General features: G+C 34.8%; 1 long non-coding RNA gene across 2 annotated transcripts; it reads left to right on the forward strand.

The window, feature by feature from the left end:
- The first annotated feature begins 9,090 nt into the window (after positions 1 to 9,090).
- LOC113286101 lies at positions 9,091 to 10,447 on the forward strand. Of its 2 annotated transcripts, none has more exons than XR_003329105.1 (4): positions 9,091 to 9,240; positions 9,385 to 9,501; positions 9,619 to 9,680; positions 9,942 to 10,447. It is a non-coding gene; the product is annotated as an uncharacterized LOC113286101 (long non-coding RNA). The 2 variants fall into 2 exon arrangements; XR_003329106.1 differs by having other exon boundaries at positions 9,385 to 9,498.
- The last annotated feature ends 5,435 nt before the right edge of the window (positions 10,448 to 15,882 follow it).

Below are 15,882 nucleotides of genomic sequence, written 5' to 3' on the forward strand. Positions count from 1 at the left end.
GTCAGTCCTTTTTTAGTCTTGTAACTTTGTTTTTCAATCAATAAAAAAATGTGATTCAGCAAAAAAATAAAAAAATAAAAAAATAAAAAAAATGTAATTATTCCACTTTAACTGCCCAGTTAGCCAAAAGTCCAACAAATGTTATTTATCTTTGAGTCTTATAACAAATCATATGATGAATATATGCATATACATGCATTCTTTGAGTCAAATGCTATTTATATTTGAGGCTCACAACAATTGTTATTTCTTTTAGTCAAACATGCCTGGTCCAACATTTCATTTTTCTTGATTTTAGGCACATGCTTGAGAAGTTCACTTTACACTGTAGTAGTTAGCATTTGGCACAAACATTTATGTTCTATATTTATCTGTTGTTCGTATTGTCGATAAGTACTTGACAGATTTCATTTTGGAAAGATGATGTACACGTAACTTGTTTATAGTTGAAGCATATGTATCTAGTGGTCCTAAACTGGTAAGACCAACTGAGATCACACCTTACATTATTCCGATTCAGCATTATATTTTCCTTCATTGTGATTAGTTTTGAGATAAAAAAAACGTTTTTGGTTATCAATAGACATGTGTGTATGTTCTTAAACTTTTCTAACCTTTAAGTTTGTTAGGAAACATGGTACACAAATTACTGGTTCTGTCTAGGGAAACCATTATTTTTCTTTTCCTTTCATATAGATTTATTTGGTTTTTCTTGATATCTTAGTTAACTTCTCATTGTCAGTGACCTAAGCTAAAGGTGTAACAGACTAACAAATGTTTTTAAGGCTATCAAAAATTCTAAACTGGTGAGCATGAAAACTAATAGATTTCTTGATACCGATTACTGATTAATATTGCTTGAATAACTAGATACAGTTGATTTCGTGATAAGCATATGAGATAGTTAACTTGTCAGATGGAGTAGTCGGTTGGTTAATAGTCTTCTTTCTACCTTAGATTTGAAAACATTTCGTTAAAAGGCTTCAATGGCCTCAGTACTGCTACAGATATTAGTTAAAGAACTTAATATTAGTTGTCTTTTGAACCTCGTTCTATTTTCATGATTCTGCATTGTTGATATGTTATGACTCCTAATTAATCTTTTTGAATCATCTTTGATATGTAGCTTATAAAGAGATTTTGATGTTGATTGAACAAGAAGGTCATATGAAGAGCTTTTGATGATGATACTCTTATATGAAGAACAAGGTTACGTGAAGAATATGGAATTATGTTGGGATTCATCGTCAATTTTGAAAAGAATAGAACTTTTGTTTATTGAGACTACAAATGGCTTTGTGCCTAGCAGGATGCTTTTGTTTGTTCATTTTTCCCTTGTTAGATTGGCAGTACCATTAGATAGGCTAGCTCTCATTTGCTGTGTTGTTGCAAGATTTTTTTTGTTTTTTGGGAAGCATTTTTTGTATACACAGTCAAGGTATTAGTAACCATAAAGTCCAGATGTCTAGAACAAAGAAAACTACAAAAAAATGGCTATACCCGCCACCCTATCCTACCTGACCCGCCAATTGATGGGTCGGGTAGGATCTTACCCGCTTAATGGCGGATAGGGTGGCGGGTAAAAAATTTCTTACCCGCCAGTTAACGGGAAGGGTGACGAAATAGTCCATATCCTACCCACCCTACCCGTTATCCAGCCCTGCATTGCATATCTTCTGAGATAAACATTTTAATTCAACCATAGCAACACAAGACTTCCCAAAAGCATGACCAAGTTATTTGAAATGAAAAACAGATCGATTATCTCCTTGAAGAAATGGTTTTTCTTATTTTCTTTCAATACTAAACGAATACATTTGCTCTCTCAAGCTTTGTTTTTCGAAAACAACAACCTTAGATGAAGTCACAGGTCCAGCAAAGCAGCACCATTCTGGGAAGCACTATTCTCGACAGAGTAGCTTTGTTAATACTAGATAGTCTCCATGCAAAGAACCAAATTCCTTACTTAGTGTCAAATGATCCAGTTCCGTTGCAGATGATAAGATTTCTTCACCATTACTCGCTGAACTACCAAACCGAAATGCAGAAGGAGTAGAAAATAATTCATAAACCTCAATGGTGACTTTTTTCTGTGCGCAGTAGAATCATGTAGTTCTCATGTGCTATAAATATAGCAGCACATGGAGTTCGAAGAATAGAAAGATCATCCAAATGATTGTAGTAGTGAAAAATATCCAAAACCAGCAACTTTTGTTGCAGTAAGGAAGCAATTTGTTTAAGATTTATATGAAATCGATCATGCCGACATCCTGGATTAATAATCAAAGCCTCTACATATACTGGAAAAATTAAAACTCCACAAATATCTTTTTAATTACCATATTCCGAGACACCATTGTAATGTGTAGTCTGCTTAGCTATATAGTCTTGAATCCCAAAGAAGTATGTACACCTGAAATAGTGATCTTGTAAGAAGTATTATTCCATCGAGTCAATGGTATAACTATACTATCCAAGCTATACTTCATATCATTCCAAAAATCATCAAGGTGTACAATCTTACAAAACCACTTGACCTCATTAATATCATGTCCTGACTAGAATTCCGGGAACTATGACCAAACTTGAGGAAGGAAATATTTGCTGTCAAACTTGATGAAAACATCATTTTCCCTTTCAAGTTGTAATACACCATATGATTCATGAATACGGATTCCAAGGAAAGATAACTTCTTTAGACAAGAGAGTTCGATAAGATGAAAAGTGAAATACTTTGTTTCATCCACATGAAAAGTGAAATCCTCTGATGAAATTAAACCATATTTATCAACATCAGTAACCCACGTATTAGATGTTGGAATTTGTAATCCAAACACGTTTATTAAGATATTTGATTTAGTATTTGATTTCCTACTAACTAGGTAGTGTGAAACGTGTGTCCTAGTAATTTGGTATTTCAAGAATTAGTAAACACGTTTTATGTATATGGGATTATGGTTCCTACAAACTAGGAATTTATGTGTTAGTGGAGATAGTCTTGTAATTCCTATTTAAAGGCTTTTTCAGTTGAATGAAAATGTATCAGACTTGGTAAACAATGTAGTCGCATATTTATTTATTCTCCATATATTATGTTCTTTGCAAATTCTACATTTGGCATCAAGAGCCAGGTGATCTTCGGGAGATGGCGAAAAAATATTTACTTGTTTTTGTCGGTTAAGAAAAAGTGTTTTGAGTAATTTTGTTGAAAAAAAGGTTTTGATTTGTTGTGTGAGAAAGTGTTGTTTAGAAAAATGGTTTAAGATTTATTTATTTTTACAATAAAATTCGTTTTACTTAATCAAGTAGAAAAATAACTTTTATGTATTTGGAAAACAAGGGTTTCCATTAAAAAATGGTTTTGGGTTAGAAAACATGGGTTACTAGCTGTGATGATGAAAAGTTGGGAACAACGGTTTGTTTCTGACAATGATGATGATAATTATGATGAAGATGATGATGACAACAACAAATCAAAGATGTTGCTGATTGATGATGTATGATGATGATGATCGTATATGATAATGATGGTGATCGTGGCAAACAATTACAAATGTTGCTGATATATATGATGATGTGTTTTCCAGATGTATGAAGTTAATAGACGATGCAATGGTAAAGACAACATAATTCCATGTTTGGATTAAGGGAAGGTGTTGGAATTTGTAATCAAAACATTCGTTTATTAAGATATTTGATTTAGTTTGATTTGGTATTTGATTTCCTATTAACTAGGTAGTGTGAAACGTGTGTCCTAGTAATTTGGTATTTCAAGAATTAGTAAACACGTTTTATGTATATGGGATTATGGTTCCCACAAACTAAGGATTTATGTGTTAGTGGAGATAGTCTTGTAATGTCTATTTAAAGGCTTTTTCAGTTGAATGAAAATATATCAGAGTTGGTAAACAATGTAGTCGTATATTTGTTTCTTGTCCATATATTATGTTCTTTGCAAATTCTACATTAGACTCATCAAGATCCTGTTCAAACGAAGTCCGGAGATGCATATACTTACATCTATTATTCTCGGGAATTCAGTAAAATCAATCCCTTGATTAAAACGTTTCATTTCCTTTTGAATTATTACCGTTACTTTTGTTGGCCAGGACCGTATTGAATCAACTTATGAGAAGAACGACATATCATATGATCCGTTAGAGCTTCATGGTAAGTCATTGAATCTTGTTTTAGCAATTCTTTATGTTAATATGGTTGCTTTATCTAGGGTTGAAAATAATCAAGTTATTGATCATGAATAAATTTGTGTGGACTCATATATTTCGTAACAAGGAAGACGTGGTTGAGTCTATATATGTAGATTCATCGTATGAGAATCCGTTTGTGTCGCCTTATAATTCTGTCTATGCAGACGATTTTCAATCACTTGAAGATATACCACTGGAAAATTGTTCTGGAAGAATTCATGGTAGAGTTTTATCAAACACTGAGAGACTAATGTTGCATAATATTTTAGAGGATTTGATTTTTGTTCGATACCATCCATACGTAGGACGTTTGCGTCTGTACTTGGCTGAACCATCGTATTTTAGATGACACTGGATCCTCATAAGTGAAATCAGAACTTCCTTAACCTGATTTTATTCCATAGGAAAAGGATCTTATTTGATAAAAGTGATAGAGGTGAAAGCAAACTTGTCATGAACCGAGTCTCATGACGATTAGACCAGCGGGTTATTTTCGTAGTTTTCTTATTAGCATAAGGGTAGTTTAGGTATTCCTGTTCGGGAATTGAATTGCGGCAACATTAAGCTGAGCCTCTTATAAAGAATCGGTATCTTATGAATTAAAAAAAAGTTATATTCTTAATCTCACAATCTGAGCGTATTTGAACTTGAATACCAGATTACCAACGGTCCCGATAATCCGAATCTCTTGTGTTTTTTAGGGTTTGAATTGGGGAAACCAAGCCAAGAAAGAGCCAAGCATCGTCTATGAAGAAGCTCTGTATGTCATTGTAGTCCATGGACCTCCCAAGGTAATACTAGTAATTACTGTTATACGTGATTGTACCAGGTGGATGACCCACTGATAGACATACACTAAACGTGGGACCCACATCAACACCCTTATTAATGCCACATGCTACACCACCTGTCAATTGTTGGTGAATAATTATCACTTTAAGGGTGATGTTTATCAGTTCATGTAAAAATTATCACTTTGGTGTACGAAAATTAAGAAGTAAGATTGAAAATGAAACATAGAACTCAGTTCTCATATCTTCCCACTTTTCCTCTTCTCTATTCGTTAATTTATGTCATAAAATGATGAATGAGTTTGGTTTGTTGTCTATATAGAAGGCCTAGTGACGAGGATGCATATCCTTGTTGTATCCACATATAACCGAGTGAATAGATAATAACTTAACAATTATTGTTTTTTTTAATAGCAAGGGTAAGTATTTTTTCATATCAAGTCTGTAGTAGTAATTCCCATTTGGATTCGTTTTTGTGTTCTAGGTTGGGAAATCTTTGTTGATATTCTCTCTCAATTTCGTATGTTCCTCTCTATCTATGTCTTCTGCTTCCCCTAATTCGTCTATTTCTTCTTCTATTCCTCTAATTCCTTCTCAATAATCTCCATACTTAGAGATTCCGAGTTGTTCCTGACATCCAATTGTTGCGTATATCATGTCAAATGGTATCAGAGTACTCGATTCTGAGTAACCTGGTTACAATGGAGAATCAATAAGAATTTGATGAGCTATCTAAGAAGGTTGATTCTCTGATGAGTATTAAACAGACTTAGTTAGGGAATTCAAGGATAATTACAACAATCCTTCACCACATCTTATCACCAGCATTAAGAATTTATATGCAGAATTGAAGGTCGTACAAGATCGTTTGAGCAAAATTAAAGTAGATGAAAGCTTGCCGGAACACTCATCTGGATTCACACCCAAAATTGATGCCGAATTGGAAATATCTTCTACTGAGTCAAAACCAATGAGTGATTTCATTCATCATTCTTCAAATCCACCACCAATAGCAAAAGGTGATGGTGGATCTGAAACCAAAACCCATTTCTATATTTTCGACGGAGCTGGTATTCTAGGTGAAGTTCAGATATACCAAAGAAATTCGTTGTTCCTTGAAATACCAAGACGGTGAACTGTTCAATTTTGGTTATGAATCTTGTGATGACGATATGCGTTTTCGAGCTAGAAGAGCTACAGAGAGCGAGGTAAAGTATTTTTCTCGTCAAAGGGGTTCACTCGAAATTATTCTACTCTTCTAGAAAGAGATAAAGGTAATTGCAAATCTAAAACTAAATCGACTTTCTCTAATATCGATGGCGTTGGTGATTCATATAGAGTTCAAGAATACATGTCTCCAGTGGTGAAGTTAGTTTCTCCTCAAGAATTTCAAGATGGTAAACTTTGCTTAGGCCTATTCCTATGCACATGCCAAAAAAATGCTATTTGGCATGCCATGCGGCATGGAAAATGAGTTTCCCCACTATGGTAGATATGGAAAATTTGATTAAAATTATATATTTAATTGTGTTGGGTGGTACCCTAATGAATAAAATATATATTTTTGTTTGTGTGGTGGGGTATTTATAAAAGTTTTAGTATTATAATATATTAGGTGGGACCCTTTAGATATAAAAATATATTAGATTAGTGAAAACGTAGGAGAGAAGGATAATTTATATATCTATATTAGAAAAAGAAGTGTTGTCTTTCTATCCGGATATATGCGACCATCAATTTCGTCATCCCACGGCGCGGATTGAGAGTTGGGCGAGAGATATTTTTGTGCATTGGATCCCTGGGTTCCTGATTTTGGTAAGCTTCCGTTAATAGAAAAGCAATAATTTTTATATATCCTCCTGGTCTGTCTCTTAAATCAAACATTTCCTAATACCAGTCTGTTTCTCTTAATACAATTGTTTCCTAAAACTAAGAAGATGTAGTATTAAATCAAACGAAGTATTAAATCAGATGAAGATGTAGTATTAAATCAAAAGAAGTGTTGTATGTCTATCCGGATATATCCGACCATCAATTTCTTCATCCCACGACGCGGATTGAGAGTTGGGCGAGAGATATTTTGGTGCATTGGATCCCTGGGTTCCTGATTTTGGTAAGTTTCCGTTAATAGAAAAGCAATAATTTTTATATATCCTCCTAGTCTGTCTCTTAAATCAAACGTTTCCTAATACCAGTATGTTTCTCTAAATATAATTGTTTCCTAATACTATGAAGATGTAGTATTAATATTAAAGAACCAGCTAGCGTAACTTGCGAGCATCAGAATTATTTTTGGTTCTCTTTGAGATTAGGGTTTTTTGCTTGAGAAGGATTGATTTACAGACTTAAGGTATGTAGTGAATTTGAACAACTTTTCAAATAATGACATTTTTTTGATAAACCGAATTGGAGAATCTGTTTATTTTGACATTCAAACAACGTTCTTTGAATTGTTGTTGTTTATTTCCGACCATCAATTTCGTCATCCCACGACGCGGATTTAGAGTTGGGCGAGAGATATTTTTGTGCATTGGATCCCTGGGTGCCTGATTTTGGTAAGCTTCCATTAATAGAAAAGAAATAATTGTTAAATATCCTCTTGGTCTGTCTCTTCAATCAAACGTTTCCTAATACCAGTCTGTTTCTCTAAATACAATTGTTTCCTAATACTGAGAAGATGTAGTATTAATATTAAAGAACCAGCTAGCGTAACTTGCGAGCATCAGAATTGTTTTTGGTTCTCTTTGAGATTAGGGTTTTTTGCTTGAGAAGGATTGATTTACATATTTAAGGTATGCAGTGAATTTGAACAACTATTCAAATAATGACATTTGTTTGATAAACCAAATTGGATAATCTATTTATTTTGACATTCAAACAACGTTCTTTGAATTGTTGTTGTCTTTTAATTGTTTTTTCTTAACAAATTTGTTCAGACCATCTTCGAATTTATCGCCTGATGTTTAACCTGCGGCAACACTTCCGCTTAACGAAAGAGAATCTCAGGAATCATCAAAGGTAAAATTATGATAATAGTTTTGTTCATTGATGTGTTATGTCATTCCCTGCCTCAAAATTTTTTTCCTATCCTTCCTTTCCGTCAGTAGTCAGTATTCTCTCAAGCAAAATCCTAAAACTTTTTTTTCTCTTTATTTACTTTTATTTTTTGCGTTTCTTCTTGGCTTCGCCAATTCCTTATTACAGTTTGTTGATTTTTCATCAGTTTTTTACTTTGTCCTTTAGAAGGCACAAAAATATGATGATCAAGAGGAAGAAAAGAAGAAGTTATACATATAAAGACCCATATATCCTCCTGGTCTGTCTCTTAAATAAAACGTTTCCTAATACCAGTCTGTTTTTCTAAATACAATTGTTTCCTAATACTAAGAAGATGTAATATTAAATCAAACGAAGTATTAAATCAAACGAAGATGTAGTATTAAATCAAAAAAAGTGTTGTCTGTCTATCCGAATATATCCGACCATCAATTTCGTCATCCCACAACGCGGATTGAGAGTTGGGAAAGAGATATTTTTGTGCATTGGATCCCTGGGTTCCTGATTTTGATAAGCTTCCGTTAATATAAAAACAATAATTTTTATATATCCTCCTGGCATATCTCTTAAATCAAACGTTTCCTAATACCAGTCTGTTTCTCTAAATACAATTGTTTCCTAATACTAAAAAGATGTAGTATTAATATTAAAGAACCAGCTAGCGTAACTTGCGAGCATCAGAATTGTTTTTGGTTCTCTTTGAGATTAGGTTTTTTTCTTGAGAAGGATTGATTTACAGATTTAAGGTATGTAGTGAATTTGAACAACTTTTCAAATAATGGAATTTGTTTGATAAACCGAATTGGAGAATCTGTTTATTTTGACATTCAAACAACGTTCTTTAAATTGTTGTTTATTTCCGACCATCAATTTCGTCGTCCCACGGCGCGGATTGAGAGTTGAGCGAGAGATATTTTTGTGCATTGGATCTCCGGGTTCCTGATTTTGGTAAGCTTCCGTTAATAGAAAAGAAATAGTTTTTATATATCCTTTGGTCTGTCTCTTAAATCAAACGTTTCCTAATACCAGTCTGTTTCTCTGAATACCATTGTTTCCTAATACTAAGAAGATGTAGTATTAATATTTAAGAACCAGCTAGCGTAACTTGTGAGCATCAAAATAGTTTTTGGTTCCCTTTGAGATTAGGGTTTTTTGCTTGAGAATGATTGATTTACATATTTAAGGTATGCAGTGAATTTGAACAACTTTTGAAATAATGGCATTTGTTTGATAAACCAAATTGGAGAATCTGTTTATTTTGACATTCAAACAACGGTCTTTGAATTGTTGTTGTCTTTTAATTGTTTTTTCTTAACAAATTTTTTCAGACCATCTTCGAATTTATCGCCTGATGTTTCAACCTGCGGCAATACTTCCATGTTCATTGCTGTATTATGTCATTCCCTGCCTCAAACTTTTTTTCCTATCCTTCCTCTTCGTCGGTAGTCCGTATTCTCTCAAGCAAAATCCTAAAACTTTTTTTTCTCTTTATTTACTTTTATTTTTTGCGTTTCTTCTTGGCTTCGCCAATTCCTTATTACAGTTTGTTGATTTTTCACCAGGTTTTTACTTTGTCCTTTAGAAGGCACATAAATATGATGATGAAGAGGAAGAAAAGAAGAAGGTATACATATAAAAACCCTGGAATTATATTCTTAGGCCTTAACCCTTTGGTTTTTTCCTGTTACTGTCATATTCTATACTTTTGTACCTTAATCTTTTTGTTTGATAGCACCTAGGTAAGATCTTGATTTTAAATTTTGTTTTAAATCAATGAACCCTAATCCAAATCCGTTTCATAATTTGTCTATAAGCAAGGTTTTGTTTCGGGATTTCTTTAATGCAATTTTAGATTTGTAATTTATTTTATATATTTTACTTGCAGCTTGCAGGGTTGTCCTTTCATACAAGGAGATTTCTAATACTCTTGGTATGTTTAATCCGGCCATTACACTCTTAGGCATCTTATTATTCTGTTATCTATTGTTTGGGATTCATATTAAAGCCTCAAGGGAAAACGGTAGCAAGATTAGCTTTGGTCAGCAAAAAGAGGTACGCACCCTCGATGGAGCTATTGTTTGTTATGAACTACGAACAAAGAAATGACAAGCCCAAACTGTAATCCCATCTTTAGTATATGATGTTTAGTAGGAAAAGCTAAAGTACCACTTCTTAATCATCATTTTGATTTTCTAAACCAAGGATTGAACTATCACATCATATTAGTATGGCAGGCATGGAGGCAAGCAACATGAAATTTTCACTAAAGGGTCATCTCATAGTCGGAACATTATATGTTGTTATATAAGGAGTGGAAATTGACAACTCCAATTGTAGATGTTAAGCAACTGAATTTATTGTGTTTCTTAGTTTTGTGTTCGAGTATATTAAGCAGACTTCAATTTGTTGTTCACCATTAACTGTTGCAGTTCTTTTTTTTTTTTTTTTTTGGTAATCACATTTCTGGGACAACCCTAAAACTAACCTACAGGCCCCCCGGCTAACCACAAAGTATGACTATACGGCACAGGTTGAACTCTTATTCTACAAAGAATTATTCCATTGATAGACAAGGAAAAGACTACTAAAAAGAGATCATGTGCATTTTTTTGTAGAGTTACACCCTCCATGGGAAACTATAAGTTGAAAAGACTAGGCTTCTTCAGAGTTAATCTAATAACAAGGTATGTATAAGGCTCTATTATATTGAAATATTGCCTATGAGAATATATTCAATTCATAGATTTCTTTGTCTTTGTAAATCTCTCCGTAATTATGCCCATCCTATGCTTATTAAAGTTTTTTTTTCCGTTCATAGTGTAGAAGGCCAAATACAAAACTGAAAGCATGATATGCCATAGGTCGGTCTTTAGAATAAAGACGGTGGAACCATGAGATTGTGAATGCTATTTGAATTAACCAGAGGAAACCTTAGGTTCGCCCGACTAGGTATCTTAATATAATAAGATTTCCTATTGAAAATTAATTTTCCTTAATTCCATATATTAAAAGAATTTAGGGGGCCACGGCTGCAAGCCCCGACTAATTTGATACGACCAACAAAACACTAGGCATTCTTAAGTGGCCACGATCGGGGCTGTAAGCCCCGACTAATTTGACACGACCAACAAAATTCTGGGGCATGCTTTAGAGGCCACGGCCGTGGCTGTAAGCCCTAGCTAATTTGACCTGACCAATAAAACATTAGGGCATGCTTAAGATGTCCCGACCACAAAATACTAGGGTTACAGTCCCCAACTAATATGTAGGTTCGTCGTTTAACCGTTGTAATTTAATTAGTTTTGTTAATGACTAAAATTTTGTGGGAAAATATTGACCAGCCGACCAAACAACAAACAAAAATGGAAAAAAGGTTGAGCCCGGGCCGTAGGCCCGGGTGATATCTAGTATATATATAAAATTACTCAGGTATGGAAAGACCAACGCTGGCGATTAACTGACCAACGAGCGACGAAAAGACCATCGAGCGATGGAAATTCTGTCGGGTATGCCTATATGCCAGGACTGGCATATAGACGTACGAGTTTGGCAGTTTGGCATATCCATAGTGGATGCATATATGCCAAATATCATGTTTTGGAATGTGCATAGGAATAGGCCTTACCTCGTTAGAATTGACTAAGGATGTGTTATGAGAATGTTAATTATTTGAGAAAATTTGGCAAAATGTTTTCACTCCCATGTATGAAGATGTGTTATGAAAAGTTCAATGTTCGTAAGGTATTGTTCGTTATCAACAAGTTGTGTAGTGGAAAACGTTTTTGCTGTAGCCTTGAATTGGCTCGAACCTTATTTGATCGAGGAAAGTGGTTTGAATTGATCATGATGTATTCTCATTACAATAGCAGTTTTCATTTGAATTCGATTCAGAAACTACAGTCAAGTGGTACCAAGACTACAACTGGAATGTTTATTGAGCAAATGTTTGGTGACAGTAACACGAGTTTTAGCTGTAACAAAAGGTTTCTTAACTTGCAGTTGGGATATGGGTTACTTGAAATGTTTGATAGTGTAATGGGTAATTTGAGTAGTGCAAGGTGTATCTTGGTTTTTGCTGGAAGGGTAATTGATCGTGGAAAGTTTCTGGAATTGACTAATTCTAATTTCTGCTTGAATAATCTTACACCTGGTAAGTAATTAGTTCTCATGGGGTCAACTGGCATTAACGAGTATCATGGGAATATGGTTTATGAGGTAAGTATAACCCATGGGAACTGTTCAGAATTGTTATGAGAGTATTCAAATGTGTTTGTGTTCAGGGAAGGTGGTGACAGTCAGGTTGTTTGCAAATTCCTTGAAGAAATGTTGCAGCTAGTCATTGGTCCTTGGACTAAATTGTTTATTCAAGAGGCAAAAAAAAGGGAATCTAACCTTTGTGTTTTCTTACTTGAATCCACCTGGTGCTCATGGGGTTTATGGGGAATGGAAAATGACATTGATTATGTACTGATGCTCACTGAGTTACAACTTGTTGCACCTTGCTGTATGGGTTGTAGTAGGCATGTATGGTGTTTAGGTTGGAGGAAATCCCTTGTAAGAGTGGTGGGAATCGTGGTGGATCTGGATGTAATTAAGGGTGATGGTGACCTTATGCTTCTTCCACAAGGGATATATGAAGAACCTACATATCTCTTGCATTGCAATCCTAACTTTCCTTCCATTCATGAAGGTGGGCTAGATCAGTTTCTTAAGCAAGTCTATCCTCCAGCGTGGTATTCGCAGGTGACTACAGTGTATAAACCAGAAGATGGTATGCCTTGGATCCCTGTATGTCTTGTTATGGTGTTTTTCTTAGTTGCTGACACTTATTTTAAGCTCTTGAAGCTCAAGAGGAGTTATAGAAGAGTGGAGTTCAGCGAAAGACCAGTGGGAATCAAGATAATACAGGTATTAGTTAATGAAGGTGAGAGCATACCGCAACAATTGTTGAAAATAATAAGTGAAAGAATTGTTGGGGTTTGTACTCAGCTAAAAAATGCAGTAATAAAGTGTTCTCTGATGGTGATTCAGATATGCATTTTCGTTGAAACTAATAGAGTCAGTTGTAGTTCTGTAATGTACATATTCAATGGCTTCAAGGAGCTGAGAGTATATTGGTAGGAAAGCTTACTGGTGTTGTGTCTGATAAGATAGAGATCACGTGTAAGTTTGATCAAGAGTTCAATACTTTTCGTCATTTGAGACAGACTAATCAAATGACTGGAATGAGCGTATCCTTCTCGCTCAAGGGCCTCGTGAAAAACTCATTTATAGTTGTCTCTACAATACGGGGTATTGGTGCCGAAGGATGTAGCATTTCACCTGACTTTCTTATTAGAGGAAATCATCAGCAATGTCCCTTCTTGGTATTCATTCCTCCCCTTTCAGTTTACACAGTTAACGGTAGTGGTGCCATTTATCACATTCTTGCTACATTAGTTTTTATCAGTCATTTTGCTAACGGGTTTAGCTAAGATCAACGTCATATCAAACTCAAAATCGTTGGGGGCTTACAGTCAGGTGACGGTTAGAAAGTTGAAAAGTCGGACCTACAGGGCAACAATGAAGAAATTATCTCCCCAATAAAAGATTGGCAAGTGAAGATTTCTGTGTTAAGAGTGGAAAATTGTTTACAAATACAACTCCACGTGCAGGTTATTTACAAAGAAGTAAACATGAAAATGCATGTTCGTGCCTCGACTGTTAATGGGGTAAGATCTCTTATGTGCTCATATAGCCATTCAAGATGTTATTTCGAAGTTGATATTCAGGGAAGATGGAGGTGTTCTTACTGGTATTTACAAAGCAGTGGGTTATGGAGTTACTAAGTTTGCTTTCTTTAGAGAAATAGCCACAGAATGCTCAAGTGCATTGGTCAGATTTGGAATTGGACCAAGTTTCTTGCCTACAACTCAGATGAAGTCTTTCATCTTCTTAGGCGCCGTGGTATTAAAGTTTTTTATGTTTACAAATAGTTGTGTGTTCCACCAGTCGGCTCGACCAGCGGGTTATTTTCGTAATTTTCTTATTAGGAGAAGGATAACTTAGGTATTCCTGTTCGTGAGTAGAATTGCGGCAGTATAAGCTGAGCCACTTGTAAGGAATCGGTATCAGAATACGTCTCGTTTATCTCGACGAAATGGGAGGAATCGCTATCCCAATGCCAAAAATATTTACAATGTTCAGTAGTTTCTTGATGGCTTCTCTTGCATTGCCGGGAATGAGTGGTTTTGTTGCCGAATTGGTAATCAATGAATTAATCAAAAGTTATCTTCTCTCCCAATTTCGCATGTTCCTCTCTATCTATGTCTTCTTCTTCCCCTAATTCGTCTATTTCTTCTTCTAGTCTAGTCCTCTCAATAATCTCTATCCTTAGAGATTCAGAGTTGTTCCTGAGATCTAACTGTCGCGTAGATCGTGACCAAACTAGTTGTTGGGATGCGAAAAGAGTTTAAGTTCCGTCAGAAACTTAAATAAATCTGATTGAAGCAATCAAGATAAATTGTAATTGATATTAATAATATTGAATAATAAGATGTATCTTCTAAACAAGAAGGCAAATCCTTTAAATAAGTTCATAGGAACCGATTAAAAAAAAAAAGGGAATTCTACCTAAATTAGGAAAGTAAAAACTTGCAAAGTAAGTAAACTAAAACAGATGCTAGGGATCAACAATCATTGTTGATTCAAACGAAAAGGGATCAACTAGAATAGTTAATACGACATTGGCAGATGTCCCACAAATCTATCAATTAATGTTCATTGACACCCTAAAAAGATCTTGAGAATCATCTCACCATAGTGAAGTGTTACTGCTTGCTCCCTATCTGACTAGCTCATTTGCTAATGCATTACCTCCATGTTATGTGCGAGCAATACCTGAATTGTATAGTCTTAAGAAATGACATAAAACTTTCCTAATCACCAAGCAACTAAAGACGTTTTAGACAGAGCGCTAATGACATGTGTATAAATCTCCCGACAATCTGATGTTCCATGAAATATCTTTATGCGGCAATGCTTATTTACAAAATACAAATGTATTCATAAATGTATACATTTCTAGAGATCAAATTTTCAGTGTTCACATGAAAAAGCATTATCTGATAACTCATATGGGATTGGAGTAGTATACTGGGTTGATGATACGTGATATTCAAATGTCTGCAGGCATCACAACAAGTGCAGCCTGTGCAGAAGCGATCGGCAGTAAAATAGTTACAAAACGGGCTTCGAAAATTCATCTCTCTCAATTAAAAGTACAAAGTGACAGCAAGGAGTCATGTGTTTAAATAAGAAGCCAAGCACATGCGATTGGAGAGCAAAATCTGTTCTAGCAAATGAGAGAAATCTTTTGTAGTGTTTTTCAACATAGACAGTTAATGGTGAAGCAAATAACTTAGCAAAATGGGCAAGGAAAAAGAAAGCGTTTTCTTTGGAGTTTGGACAGTTCTCCATCTCATTTATCTTTGAAATGTGAAATTGTTGACGGTCTTATAATGGTTCTAATTTGCAGTTGTATAACTTCTTCTAGTTGTTTATATTATTTCTGCTTATTAAAAAAAAAAAAACTCTTTGAAACTCTTCCCAATGGAATGCCAGACATCCATGAAAATTCCAGCTACGTCAGAAAAAACAAAGATGGCAGATGTCTCACTGCACCATGGTGTTAGTCTGAACCGGCGTAAGAGTGTCCATGAAAGTTGTAATATCGTAAGGGTGGGTATGATCTGTAATCGTATCAACTTGTTTTCTGTAATATATATTTTCCTTGCGATCGTAACAGTAGAGATCTCCATTCTTTGTCGGCTCATGAGGACTAGAAT

Source organism: Papaver somniferum, chromosome 6, assembly GCF_003573695.1.
Source record: "Papaver somniferum cultivar HN1 chromosome 6, ASM357369v1, whole genome shotgun sequence".
Classification (NCBI taxonomy): Eukaryota; Viridiplantae; Streptophyta; class Magnoliopsida; order Ranunculales; family Papaveraceae; genus Papaver; species Papaver somniferum.